The sequence below is a fragment of the Ctenocephalides felis genome, unplaced genomic scaffold (genome assembly GCF_003426905.1).
Source record: "Ctenocephalides felis isolate EL2017-DRISC unplaced genomic scaffold, ASM342690v1 CF-g0.4_SCAFFOLD_00297, whole genome shotgun sequence".
Taxonomy (NCBI): domain Eukaryota; kingdom Metazoa; phylum Arthropoda; class Insecta; order Siphonaptera; family Pulicidae; genus Ctenocephalides; species Ctenocephalides felis.
Genome location: NW_020536451.1, coordinates 7,546 through 21,780, shown reverse-complemented (window position 1 = coordinate 21,780; position 14,235 = coordinate 7,546). Strand labels below are relative to the sequence as shown.

Sequence of the window (14,235 nt, the reverse complement as noted above, 5' to 3'; positions counted from 1 at the left end):
CAAAGGAAACAAAAAAATATCAATGAAAATATTTAAGAAATAATAATAATGAACCTCAGAGGAATTGGAATGATATGGTAACCTAGAAGAATTATGGAAAGAAGATAAACTGAAAATAGCAGATATATTCAAATGAATAAAAGGAATTTAAAACAAACAAGTGAAGAGAAAAATTCACAAAGGCGTGAATATTGCAGCAAAAATATAGAAATAGAAGAAATTTAAAAAAATGCGAATAATCCATGAAGAGCTAGTTAAAAAACTGAGAGAAAAAATAAGGAACAAAGAATGTGATGATCTAGAGGAAGTTGTGGTAAAATTTAAAAAAGATATAGATTTAATTTACGAGAAGTTTAATAGTGTAGAAGTTCGAAATTTTAGTGAACAACAAAATAAAGTTGGTTTTGATAATATTAACATAAGTTGAAATTATTAGAATTAAAAGAAAATTGATAAACTTTTAAACAGTTAAGTTTAAATTAAAAACAAATCTATAAATTTCATTATGCATTTTTTACAGTGAAACATTAGATTGTTTAATTCTAACAAAGAAAGTTTGGAAATCTTTATATATCAAAATAAAACTGATGTTATATTATTATCAGAATCTTGGTTCAAATGGAATCGATGGTACTATTTAAAAAATTAAAATATAATCAGAATTGACAGATATGACGGAAAAGGTGGAGCGGCTATAATTATTAACGAAAGAGTAAACTATCAGATTGTAAATATCGATATTGGAGAAATAGATATAAACAAAGTCCAATTATGTGCAATATCAATAATATTAGGAAATAAAAAAATATACTTGGTATCAATATATATGTATCGAAGTACTGTCTTCTTCTCTCCTTGAATCCACTGTGAGTTCGGGCAAGCGAGTGAAGGACCGAGTATTGCTGCGCTGTGGTTTTATACCAAAGGATAACGGTGCATGACAGGGACGCGCAACCTGCGTAGTGCGCCAGGGCTGTGCAACCTTATCCTATATATATATATATATATACTAGATGACCCGACAGACGGTCCTGTACTCAACTCTGCATTTTTCAATATCCTGTACTAATATTCACCGTTCAGTTAAAATTATTAATTATTGTTTTTCGATTACTATTTACGTCAATAAAAGAGTGAATGTAGAACTGCTTCAAATAAAATGATGATTCTCAATTCCCACAGTTAACACTTTAATTATCCCTTTAAAAATATTAAAATATGTTCAATAAAATTATATAATAAAAATTAAACACTGCAATTTATAGTACAAATTATTTCCAATAGCTCAATTCATTTTAATGTCAAGGGTTATACAATTTTTTAGTCATACCTGTAGGTGTGGATGTAAAAATGAATGATTTTTTGTTTATTCACGACTGAAACATTGACTTTCCAAATGTATCACACAAAAAATCATCGCCTGCCTTTGTGATTTATAGCATAATTTACACGTGTTGAAAATTGAAGTTTTTTAAAGGGTATAACAAATTCAGAAAGAATTAATAAGTAGCATTCCCGGTAAAGGTACAATATCACATTGGTTTTTTCTTCCCAAAATAATGGCTTCAATAATGTTTCCTATAATTTTTATATATTTGTACCATATTTGCTTTTAGTAATTTTTATATCTAAATTACATTTTTCTCACTCATTTTTCTCATTACTTAAGGGGGGCGATACATGTAACAAGAAAAAAAAAATCGATTTTTTTTTTCATAAATCGTTACAATAACATCTCAAAAATATGCCTGTAAATATTCAAAACAAAATTATCATTATTTATACAATAAAAACTCATTTAAGTGCCACGCCTCAACTCGACGCTTGAGTGCTATTGTACTCTTATCTGTTTCTGTGTCAAAACTTTAAACGCGTTTTTCTCAAAACGACATTTTTGAAATTTGCGGGCGGGATAACTCAAAAAGTTCTCAACCGATTCCAATGAAATTTTGCACACATCTACTTTACAGTAATAGCTTCTAGTTAAACCTCAAACATTCCAAAAAATTTTCAAAAATTAACCTTTTTACCAAAAAAACCATTGAAAAAAGGTGAAAAATCGAACTTTTTTTTCTAAGGTGTGCCAATTTACGATTTTGGTGATTTTTTTAATTTTTTTTGGTTTAACTAGAAGATATATGTTTTATGAACACGTACAAACTAATTTTTTTTAATTCAGATCACCGTACGAAAAGTGAGAACGCCCGCAAATTGATGGCGTTTTCCGAGAGGGTCTTGGCAGATTTATTTTTACGGCAGCCATTTAAAAAAAAAAAATAAAAAAATTTTTTTTGTGTATTTTAATATATAATAAACAACTCTAACAAAGTTCAAAAAGATTCAATCATTCCTTCCCAGTTTAAAAAGTCCTCAAAAAATGGTAAAAATTAAGGCGATTACATGTATCGCCCCCCTTAAGTTATATTTGAAATGAATTTTTGTCAAATCTTGTTCACATGTGCTCTATTCAACCTACGATCAACAAAATTGCTGTAAATGGAGAAGAAAAAACCGTGTGTCGGAAATAGGCTAATCTTAATCTTAAATTCAGAAGTGAAAACAATTTGCACTCCGTCACCACCCACCGGATTAATTGAATTATAACTCTTTTAATTCTGATTTTATCAATACTTGCAATACACTATTTTGAAGGTAATTAAATGAGCTACAACTTTCTCTATCATAAATTTTACCGTAACTTCTCTTATTTTGAAATGGCAAAGGATTAAGGACTCGAAAGACATTCTGGTTGTACACTATCAATATTTGTGTAACAGAAAAATAATAAAAAGCAATAATTGGTCAGTAAAAGACCTTGAATTTTCATTTATATACCTTTATATGTATCTTTTATTTTTTTAAATAGATTTTTTTTTCATGAAATCATGAGCTTTTTGGAAATCCTTTGCACTAAAGTTTTGGTATTTTCTAGAATCCGTCAAGATGTCTTAAACCAAGTTGATTCCAGAGGGAATAGGATTATTTTTAATTTTGGTGGAAATGGCACTCAAAAACTATTTGCTTTAAACGAAAAAATAATTGTATGCGTCTTTTATATGCATGATAGCTCACTCATCTTACACGCATAAGTACTAATTTTAAAGCTTATTTTGAGTACTATAAAACCCCATTTTCATATCTAGCTTAATATTGTTCTTAGAACAATTTATAGAACACCGATTTATTAGGATTTTGATTGATATAATTTTGTTCATTACATGATTTTCGTTTAAATGTATATTTTTAGAAATAATTGCCAAAAACGATGAAAAACGCAAAAAACAACAAATTTTCAGTAGGCAGTAACTTGAAAAGTAATTTCTTTTTTGAAAAATATTATTAAACATTTTTCTATTCTAATTAGTTCTTTTATCGATATCTGACGTTAGTTTGAAAGAGATACAATTGAACCACTGAAAAGAGATATCATCCCCCGGGAAGTGGCAAATGATTCTAAATTATTTTTACTTTTAAACTTGAGAGTAAGATGAACCTAATTCCAAAATTTCATGCAAATTGGAGCACATTTAAAATATTCAGACCCAAAATGCTCCATTGTCTTGAGTAAATATTTCGTATCCAATGCTAAACATATGAATTTTTGACACAATGAAACTTCTAAATAATTGTTTGAATAATTTTTTTTTTTTGTTACAATTTATTTTTGTTAATCAAGACTTTAATGTCTTATTTACAAAATTGATATGAGCAAAAAAAAATACAAAAAAAACAAAAAATGCAATACATTGAATATAAAATGAAAAAAGTTAAAATAAAAATTAAATTAAAACAGTAATACAAAAATAATAACATAAATGAACGATGACGTGATGATGTATGCTGCGTACTACGTCAGGACGCGTGCAGACATTGGGCTAGGTGTTTGGTAGATCGGAAGGCCATTTCTTGCTCAATCTTCTTATCGGTCTGTGAATCGCTTGAATTGTAGGATTTGTATGCTGGATTAATTTATTGTTGAAAGATAAACTTCTAATCTTGATCATTTCGTTCACTGTTGAGATTTTCAAATCCTTATGTAGGCAAAAATTCGAAATATACCAAGGCGCATTAGTAAGGATACGCAGAATTTTATTCTGGCACCTTTGAATGATGTTTATGTTAGATTTGCATGAGCAACCCCATAGGTCGATTCCATAAGTCCAAATGGGCACTATGATAGTTTTGTACAAAAGTACCTTGTTATCGAGAGAGATTTCAGATTTCCTCCCAAAAAGCCAGTAAAAATCTTTTATTTTCAGTTGGATTTGTTTCTTGTTATATTCAATGTGCGTTCTCCATGTCAATTTCGAATCAATGTGCATGCCTAAATATTTAACAGAATTGCATAGTGGAATTATTGAATTGTTCATGATGATAGGTGGACTGTTGTGATGTTTTAGAGAAACATGTGCTGAGATTTTTCGATATTGATTTTGATATTCCAATCTAAAAACCATTTTTCGAGACTAGATAAATAATTTTGTAACTGACAAGTTGCTGTTCTAATATCGGAATTGCATGAAATAATTGCTATGTCATCGGCGTAAGTGCATATGGTTAGAAGATCATCTGTGGGCATATCGTTTGTAAAAAGAAGATAAAGTACTATATTTTCATTCTATATTTCTAATGTTCGAAGTCACATCTTTAATTTTGATTCTAAATTTTCTATTAAGCAAATATGAGCTTAAGATATTGAAGTAGTTTGGAAAAGTTGTTTTGATTTTATATAGGAGTCCCGAGTGCCAAACCTTATCGAAAGCCTGGCTGACATCTAAGAATACGCTGTGTTCCTTTCTATTCATAGCTTCAAGAATACGAGACACCGTTCTGTTGCATTGTTGAATTGTAGAGTGATTTTTTCTGAAGTCAAACTGGTGGTGAATCCAACTATCATTCGGATGATCTTCTGACAATTTCTGCAACAAAAGTCTCTCTAAAATTTTCGATAATATCGATAAAAGACTGATAGGACGGTATGAACTAGCAGTGTGATGGTTTTTGTTTGGTTTAGCGATCATAATAATTTCTGCAGTCTTCCACGCTGTGGGCCTTTAATTATATTGAAGAATGGCGTTGAAAATATTCGTTATATATAAAATACCTTTTGTAGGCAATTCTTTTAACATTTTTGGAGTAATCTTGTCCATACCCGGCGAAGATCTATTTTTCATCCTTTTAATTTCACATAAGACATCATTTGGTGAAAAATGTCCTAACGGTGTAGAATGAATGGGTTGTTTTACAAAATTGTTAATTAAATTATTCTGGGAAATATTTCGAGCGCTAAAAATGCTACTTAGATGATCAGCAAATGCCTCCGTTTTTTCTTCGTTGCTTTTTGCCCAAATGAAACCGTTTTGGTTAGTTATTTTCAGAGGAGGGTTTTGTAGTAGGGGTTTACTTTTGTTCTTGATTGGTTTCCATGTTTGAATAAATAAATTATTTTTATATCGTGGTTTAGTAAAGTAAGGCAAAACACGACTGCATTTAAAAGTTAAAAAATAATAATTAGTCAAAGTGAATTGTAGGCTAAGTTTTATGTGCGATCACTGAAAGACGCATGCGCAGACTGCATGCGTCTGCGCACTGGCAGATGTTGACTGTATCTTATACTAAATCTTATATTATTTTAATTTTTAGCACATCTCAGCTTCTTTTTGGCAATAATAATGTAGTCCTTACATTTTTCTTATTCATAATCATAAATATATTATATTTTAATATTGTCTTAGCCTATAAGTGAATGGAAATGTTTGGCAAATGACAGTCGTCTTTTGTTTTTAATGTCAAACTATGCCTTAAATATTTTCAAGGGCAAACAATGATAAGCGGTTTTTTGTAATTTTTTCCATTTATTTCTACAATATAACTATATTTCTATTAAAAACTATTTGATTTAAATGAAAAAAAACATTGTATGCGTCTTTTAATTGCATGATAGCTCACTCATTTTACACGCAAAGAAGTACTTTCTTTTAAAACTTATTTGGAGAACTATAAAAACCCATTTTCATAATTAACTTAATTAACTTAATTATTCCTAGATTTATTAGGATTTTATTGATATAATTTTATTTTTATTGATAAAAAACGCAAAAAAGAAACAAATTTTCAGTATCCAGTAACTTGAAAAGTGTGTGCTTTTTTGAAAAACATTATTAAACATTTTTCTCTTATAATTAGTTATTTTATCCACACCCAACGTTATTACACCACTGAAAAGAAATGGCATCCCCCCGGGTAGTGCAAAGGAGTCTAAATTGTTTTCACTTTTGAACTTGAGAGTAAGATGAGCCTTATTCCAAAATTCCAAACGAATTGGAATACAGTAAAAAAAAGTTCAGACCCAAAGCGCTCCATTGAGTAAATATTCCGTACAAAATGCCAACCATATGAATTTTTGACACAATGAAACTTCTAAATAATTTTTTGAATAAGTATTTTTTTTGTATTGTGACTTAGTATAGTAAAACAAAACGACCGCAAATTGAATATTTTTGAGCGCAATCACTTATGGCTCGTCCCCTTTGCACGAATTCGTACGGCGAATCTGTTCGCAAAGTGCGTTGAGAACACGATTCGCCGTGCGCGTCAGACGCATGCGCAGGCTGTCAGACGCATGTTATATTATTTGCATCTTATTTTAATTATGGCACATCTCAGCTGCTTTTCGACAATTATAATGTAGACATTACATTTTCTTTATTTTTAATCATGAATTTATTATATTTTAACATTGCCTTAGCCTATAAGTGAATAGAAATATTTGGCAAATGACAGTTGTCATTTGATTTTAATGTCAAACCATGCCTTAAATATTTTAAAGGTCAAACAATGATAAGCGGTTTTTTGTAATATTTGCCATTTATTTCTACAATCTGACTATATTTCTATGAATCAAAACATTCTAGAAAATTTCCCGAACAAACTTCAGGAAGATTCATGAAAATCCGAATTATAGTTTAGGAGGATTAATGAAACTTACATTGCTACAGAAGAATTTTAATACTTTACATAATAATGAACGTAGTGTAGTTGAGTAAATAAAGTGATCAATAGAACATTGAGTATTAATTTATTTTTGGGAATTGTAATGAAAAAAACTGATTTTTGTTCAAATTGAGATTATAATTCTCGAATTTTCTACAATATAAATTTGTTTATCATTTTATTATTATTTTCAGAGATTAAGAAAGCATGTCTGATAACCAAATGCTATTAAAAGAATCGGAGAAAAAATTCATAAAGGGCAGGAATGTCGTACATGTCAAAAATTTATTCAGAATTACCATAAATGACCTGAGAATGGATTGAGAATGAGGCGCAAAAAATTATTAACATTATTAATAGATTTCCTGCACATGGAGATAGTGAGAAGGTAATCGTTAATCTACAATAATTGTACTATATTTTATTTTGTTTCATTTCAGGTGTTAATCGAGTCCTTGAATTTGAAAAGTTTAAAGAAAAATCCATTAATAAATTCAATAGATGATGACATAGCAAAAGTTATGATAACATTTTCAATATCCAACAATGATTCCGAAATATAAAAAATTCAAGCCCTCAGTAAGTTGGGCAAGTACTTACACAGGAAAAAACCTTCTTTAAAGAATGCTACACCAATCTTTACAATAAAAGAGGTAATCAATGCTGAAGATAATGAAGTTATATTTTAAGTAATGCATTTTTTTCTATTATACAGATGCTGAGTATTACTTCAAATTTATTAACGAAGGAATGTGAAGCGCCCCGGATTGTGATTTACACTGCAGTGGATAATACTCGTATATGTCAAGCAGTTATTGTAGCAGATAAAAAAATCCAAATGGAAATTGATAATCCATCAGATTCAAAAATAATATCAGTTCTTTTCAGTACTTACTTTGTATGGCATCGTTCGTATCCCGCCGCATATACAAACACTTTAAAATATTTTGAATATAAAATATTAAGAACAGCGAACCACTTAACGGGTACGCACGAGCACTGCTCGCGCACTCTTTGCGTACCGTACCGGGCTATCCCGAGCGCTGCTCGCCAAAACTTTTGTTTAAGTGTTATGCGATAAAAAGCCTACGATGACTATATATTTGGATATGTTTAGTTTAGATATGATAATAACAGTTGAATTATCAGTTGTATATATAAGAAAATAAACTTTAACGACTTTTGGGATGATTAATGAACTCTTAAAAACGCATGTCTAAATATCCATCAAGGAACATGTTATTGTTATAAGATTGTCTTATTTATAATGGGAATCAATCAATGATTACTGTCGAGGGTTTTATCTCTAATTAGGTAAGGATTTATATATTCTGATTTTAACTTCCGTAGCTATCACACGTACTTTTGTTATAATTATATTTTGTTAAATTTGCTTTTATTTCGCAGAAATTGGTAAGTATGAATCCCAATTATTTCAATTTATCCTTAAAATTTATGTGCCAATATATAATTTTTTTATTATCAAGAAATCATAATTTTGAGAAGATGGATTTAGATTGTTCAGACTGCAGTTCTACATCAACGATTATTAGTTTGGAATCTGAAAGAGAGTTAGACTTTGATGATGAAATTGAATTTGATGGTTGGACTGAAATTGATATAAGTACAAATACTCCACAGCCACAAACTCCTTTTGAATTCATGGGAAATTCTTCCATAAATGAAGATGTTGCATTGCTAACAACACCTCTGCAATTTTTTAATTATTTTTTTGACGACGAATTGGTTGGAAAAATTGTTGAAGAAACAAATGTATATTTTATACAAGAACAGAGAACGGAGCCTTCAACGTCTGGTGCTGTAATGGATTGGAATGTCACAGCAGCAGAAATGCGAATATTTTTTGCAATAGTGTTAAATATGAGTATCGTATACAAGCCAGATGAAAATATGTATTGGTCGAAAAATCCTATTATTGCCACTCCATTTTTTTCCAAAGTAATGTCCAATAGGCGGTTCAAATTGATCAAAAAGTATTTACATTTTATGAATAATGAAACCTATAATTCTGATTTACATCCTTATCCGAAACTGAATAAAATTTGGCCTGTATATGATTTTCTGAATAAAAAATTTAAAACTGCTTATACCCTTCAAAGGGAAATTACAATTGACGAAAGCCTAATGTTGTATAAAGGAGCACTAAGCTGGAAACAATATATGCCCATGAAACGTGCAAGATTTGGCATCAAAAGTTACTTCTTGTGCGAATCGAAAACTGGGTATATATGGTCTATGATGATATATACGGGAAAAGGGACAATTATCGATAGTGAGTTCCCAAATTTGCCAATATCATCTCAAATCGTTATGAGTTTGATGAAGCCATTGATAAATAAGGGATACTGCCTCACTATCGATAATTTTTATAGTTCTGTGGAACTATTCAAATTGTTATCGGTTTTCAAAACAGATGCATATGGAACAGTGAGATCTAATAGAAAAGGTTTACCAATTAATATAAAAAATCCAAAAAAAGTGAATCCAGGATACGTAAGATCTTTTAGAAAGGAGAGATTGATGGCCATGAGATGGAAAGACAAAAGGAATGTGTACTTCCTTTCTACAATACACGGTGCAGATCAGGTGGAAATAGAAAAGAGAGGCATCATAAAAATGAAACCCAAAGTGAGTGTTGATTATAATTTTACGATGGGAGGTGTTGATCGCGTCGATCAACATTTGTCGAGTTATCCCCTTCCAAGAAAAAGAGGAAAAAAATATTATAAAAAAATGTTTTTCCATCTCATGGAACTCTCTGAATACAACGCATATGTGCTCTACAGAAAAAAAGGAGGTAGCATGACACATCTTGAATTTAGAATAAAACTAATCGAAGAATATATAGAAAAATATAGTGTTGGAATTTTTTCTGCAAAAGGTGGTCGGCCAAGCAACACCCCTAATCCGCTAAGATTGACAGAACGTCATTTTCTAAAAACTATACCGGCGGTGGGTAGTAAAAGCAGACCTACAAAAAGGTGTGCTGTTTGCTGTTCGAAGCGGGACGACTCCGGAAAACGTGTCCGGAAAGAGAGTCGATACTGGTGCGCCGAATGTGAAGTAGGCTTATGTTTGGAGGAATGCTTCGAAATTTACCACACAAAAACAAATTATTAATTCTTTATTATTATTATAATCTAATTATTTATTTTACCTTGTTATATGTTTTGTGCCTTTAGATGTATTAGTATAAAAAATATATTACACCAAAATGTCAATTTACTTCAGTTTTCTTATTTTTTTAGATTATTTTTTAAATTATTTTTTATATTTCTTTCAGATAAATAAATAGTATTGAAATTAATAAGTTAATAACAAAATTTTCCATTAGTGATTGATATTGTATAAGAAGTGGTTAACAATAAATGTATTGAAAACCGTCAAAACGGTATTCAATATTACGATGCATTTTGCTAATTTTATACAAAAAAATTAAAATGAAATGAAAAATCGTATCAGAAACATATATTACATCACTTAAGCTTTCAAAATCCGAAATAAAAAAACCTGCTCTTTTAGATCACTTTTTTCGAAAAAAAACTCGATCGTTAAGTGGTTAATAATAAAAACACAACGCTTTAAAATTTGTGCACGCTGTTCAAAGTGGAGATAAACTGTCTTAGACGCATTCATGTGATTATTCTGTTGTATCTGTGATAATAGTTATTTATATTTTTTATGTTGAATTTGCTAAATTAATAATTACATAGAATTAACCCTTATAATACACCTGGCGCATTTAATTCTACTTTGTTGTGAGCTCACTTGAACCGAAAATTACTATTACCTGTCGATATCAAGTTTTTACCTGCGCCATATCTAGTCAAGATGGTCAATATCACAAGCCACATTGTGAGTGATATACCTTTAGATAAAACTGTTTTTGATGATGCCTTTAATTTGGACCCTTGTGTGTTTGGAATGATCAAACCGATGCTGGGATCTCTAGCGCCTTCATCTTATTTCCAGTGCCAAACAGAAGCTTTGTAGTATTCTATGCTACCTCTGATAAATTCCAGAATCTTCGGATCGTTTTCCGCTTAATGCTGATGACTTAAGTTTCTTTATTATCTGTCAGAACTTTCAAAATCTACCCCTAAATAAATTAAACAATCTTCACTCAAATATAACAAGTTGTAAAAATAATTATTCATTATAAGTTGTAAAATTAATGATTTTTATTGACTATTTTTATGTTCTAAAATTATATTTATTATGCATGTTCAGAATGATAAAATTTTAGAGCTCTTTTTAAGTTCCGTGTTGATTATGGTGATATTGCATTGCAGCATCACTTGGAATCTTCAAGTGCCAACGCCATATACATCAGCAAAACTGTGCAAAATGAGCTAATAGATGTGTGTGCAGAAGTCATTCAAGAAACTACCTTAAAGAATGTGCGGGAAGCCAGATATCTTTCTATTTTGTTTGACAAAACCACGGATATATCACATATCTCACAGCTGATGATCTCATTACGTTATTTTCATAATGGTATTATTAAGGAACATTTTGTGACTTCGTAGGGCCTAGATTGACAGGTAAAGTATTAGCAAAAATTGTTCAAAACTTGTTCACGAAATACAATTTAGATTTATATTGGCGTCAAATACAAAAGGTGCAGTGAAGATGTTAATGAAAATTGCGATCCATGCTAAACGTTGTCCATGCAACAATCATGTTCTCAATAATGCACTAGCAAAATCTAGTTTCCTGCCGCAATCCATCTGGCATAATGAGAAAAAATGTGGCATTTGCCAATGCATCTGCTAAGCAATTTCTAAGTTAGAACTTGGAGCTGTCATGCAAGGTATTTGTGAAACACGCTGGGTAGATAGTTTCAAGAAAACAACTTAATTAAAATTTCTGCTGGGTAAGACAATAAAACTGCCAACAATGCACATTGCTTGCTGCAAACATTACGCAGTTCTGACTTTATTATATCCTCCATCCGCTTAAGTGATGTCTTAGGTGGGTGTATAGTTTATTATTGTCACAAATTTATTAATTTATGTACTACAGTCACAGTAACTTGAGTCTTAATGCCTGAGATTATTATAAATTGATACATTTATATGTATCCCAACATAAGATTTTTTTTACAAATTATGTCTACTCTACGTGTCAGTGTGGCTACAGCAGAAAGGTCTTTCTCTACGTTGCGTAGAACAAAACCATGATTAAGATCTTCAATGGCGGAAGATCGCTTGACAGGACTGACACTTCTCCATGTTTTGGGAGAAGACACAAAAGAAAAAATGATTCTGTAATTTGAAAATGTGTATTTTGCTTATCTTTTAAATTATTATATAATTTAAAATTATATAATATAGTAATTATTATATAATTAAATTACATATTTAAATGTTAAGAGTAATCAGTTATTAAATATTTTATTTTTTTATGTATTTATATATTTATTTTTATTGTATATGTTATATAGCGATTTTCAGGTGTAGTGTACTTATTTACATTAATAAAATACCTAAATTTTATTTGAAACTAGTGGGGTGGGTGGCATCGTGCCATAAGGCAAATTGCTGGAACTTCCCGTACCGTAACGAAATGTTCGAGGAATATTGAATGTTTTCAAATAGATTATTATAAATATTGTAACATTTTCTAATATTTATAAGAATTATATAAACTGAATTGCAGAGTTGAAATTATTCGTTTAAAGTATATTAGAACTATAGTCAGAATTAAAAATAAAATCTGAATTATTTTCGATATACAATAAATTTAAAAAAAAAAAAAAAAAGGTACAAAAATTTTTTTTTTCCAAAATCAATTATTTTGTTAAGACAAGCAGAAAGTTCTTTGAATCAATTGAATCGGACGCTTAGTTCTCTCAAAAACTGCCATTTTTTGTACATTTAGCTCTGTATCTCTCCGTAATGGCTGGGCCTGCCTTTGCGAAAAACTAATAACCCCTTCTCCCAATCATTACTAATTGAATGTTTTTTAGATCATTCAAATCGGATGCTCCGTTCTCTCAAAAACTCGATTTCTATTTTCTGCACTCTTTGCTCCTTATCTCCGTAACTGCTGGACCTGTCTTTGCCAAAAACTAATCAGCTCTTCTCCTTATTAATAGGAATCGAATGTTTTTTAAACCATTCAAATCGGTTGATCCGTACGCCCGAAAACGTGGGCGAAAATTTGTATCCATACATACATACACACACACACATACACACACACACACACCCATCCATTTTTTCTGAGGTATGCCAAAACGTTCAGAAACCTTCAAAACGTCGAGAAATGTAAAAATTTTCATTTCCGATTTTCGGCCCATTACAATAACTTACCCTACGGGAAGTTAATAATGCAACTTTTTGTTCACGTGACCTTTTTTATTTTATTTATTTATTTTATTTATTTATCGTATAGCCCACAGAGTAGCTCCAGGAGGACTTAAAAATACAATTTTAATATACATATTATAATAATACAAATATACTAATATATGATATTAATATTAATAACATAACATAATATAATTCATAACATAACAATACATAACACAAAATAAAAAACTCTTAAAAAAAATTCTTAACGGTAAAACTAAATTATATATGATGGAAATAACATATTCGTGGCAAAATATTAAGATTAATTTGTACAGATGGTAATTAATTGTTTTACTGAAGTATTGTGAATATCGATATCTTTATTAATTGAGTTGAAATTAGAGGACATTAGCACTATAGGTGAGTTTAATAGAGCATTAGTCTTAGGAGTAGGATATTTGAAAAACATTTGAGTTCGGGATGAGAGTCTAGGAACGTTAAAGGATAGTTGGTTAAGAATTAGAGGACAATCTATGGCATTATTACATAATTTATACAGGAACAAAATACTATCAGTGAAACGACGTGTTGCAAGAGATGATACGCAGAATGTATTAAGTAAAATATTGTGGTCGAAACCACGTTCAGGATAAATTTTGTGTTTTTTAAAGTATAGATATTTTAGAAATTTTCTTTGAACCTTCTCTATCGCATCTGAATTATTGCTATGGTTAGGATACCAAATGATCGATCCATACTCCAGCTTTGAACGTACAATTGCATAGTATATGCTAATTAGTGACAGATTAGATTCAAATTTTTTGCAGTTTCTTAATATTATTCCTAGTGATTTTTGCGCCTTGCTACATATGTTAGATATGTGATCTGTAAAAGTCAAACTAGAATCAAATACAATGCCTAA

General features: G+C 30.2%; 1 pseudogene; it reads left to right on the top strand.

Moving 5' to 3' along the window:
* The first annotated feature begins 12 nt into the window (after positions 1-12).
* On the top strand, positions 13-10,134 carry LOC113363293 (annotated as a pseudogene).
* Positions 10,135-14,235: the final 4,101 nt, after the last annotated feature.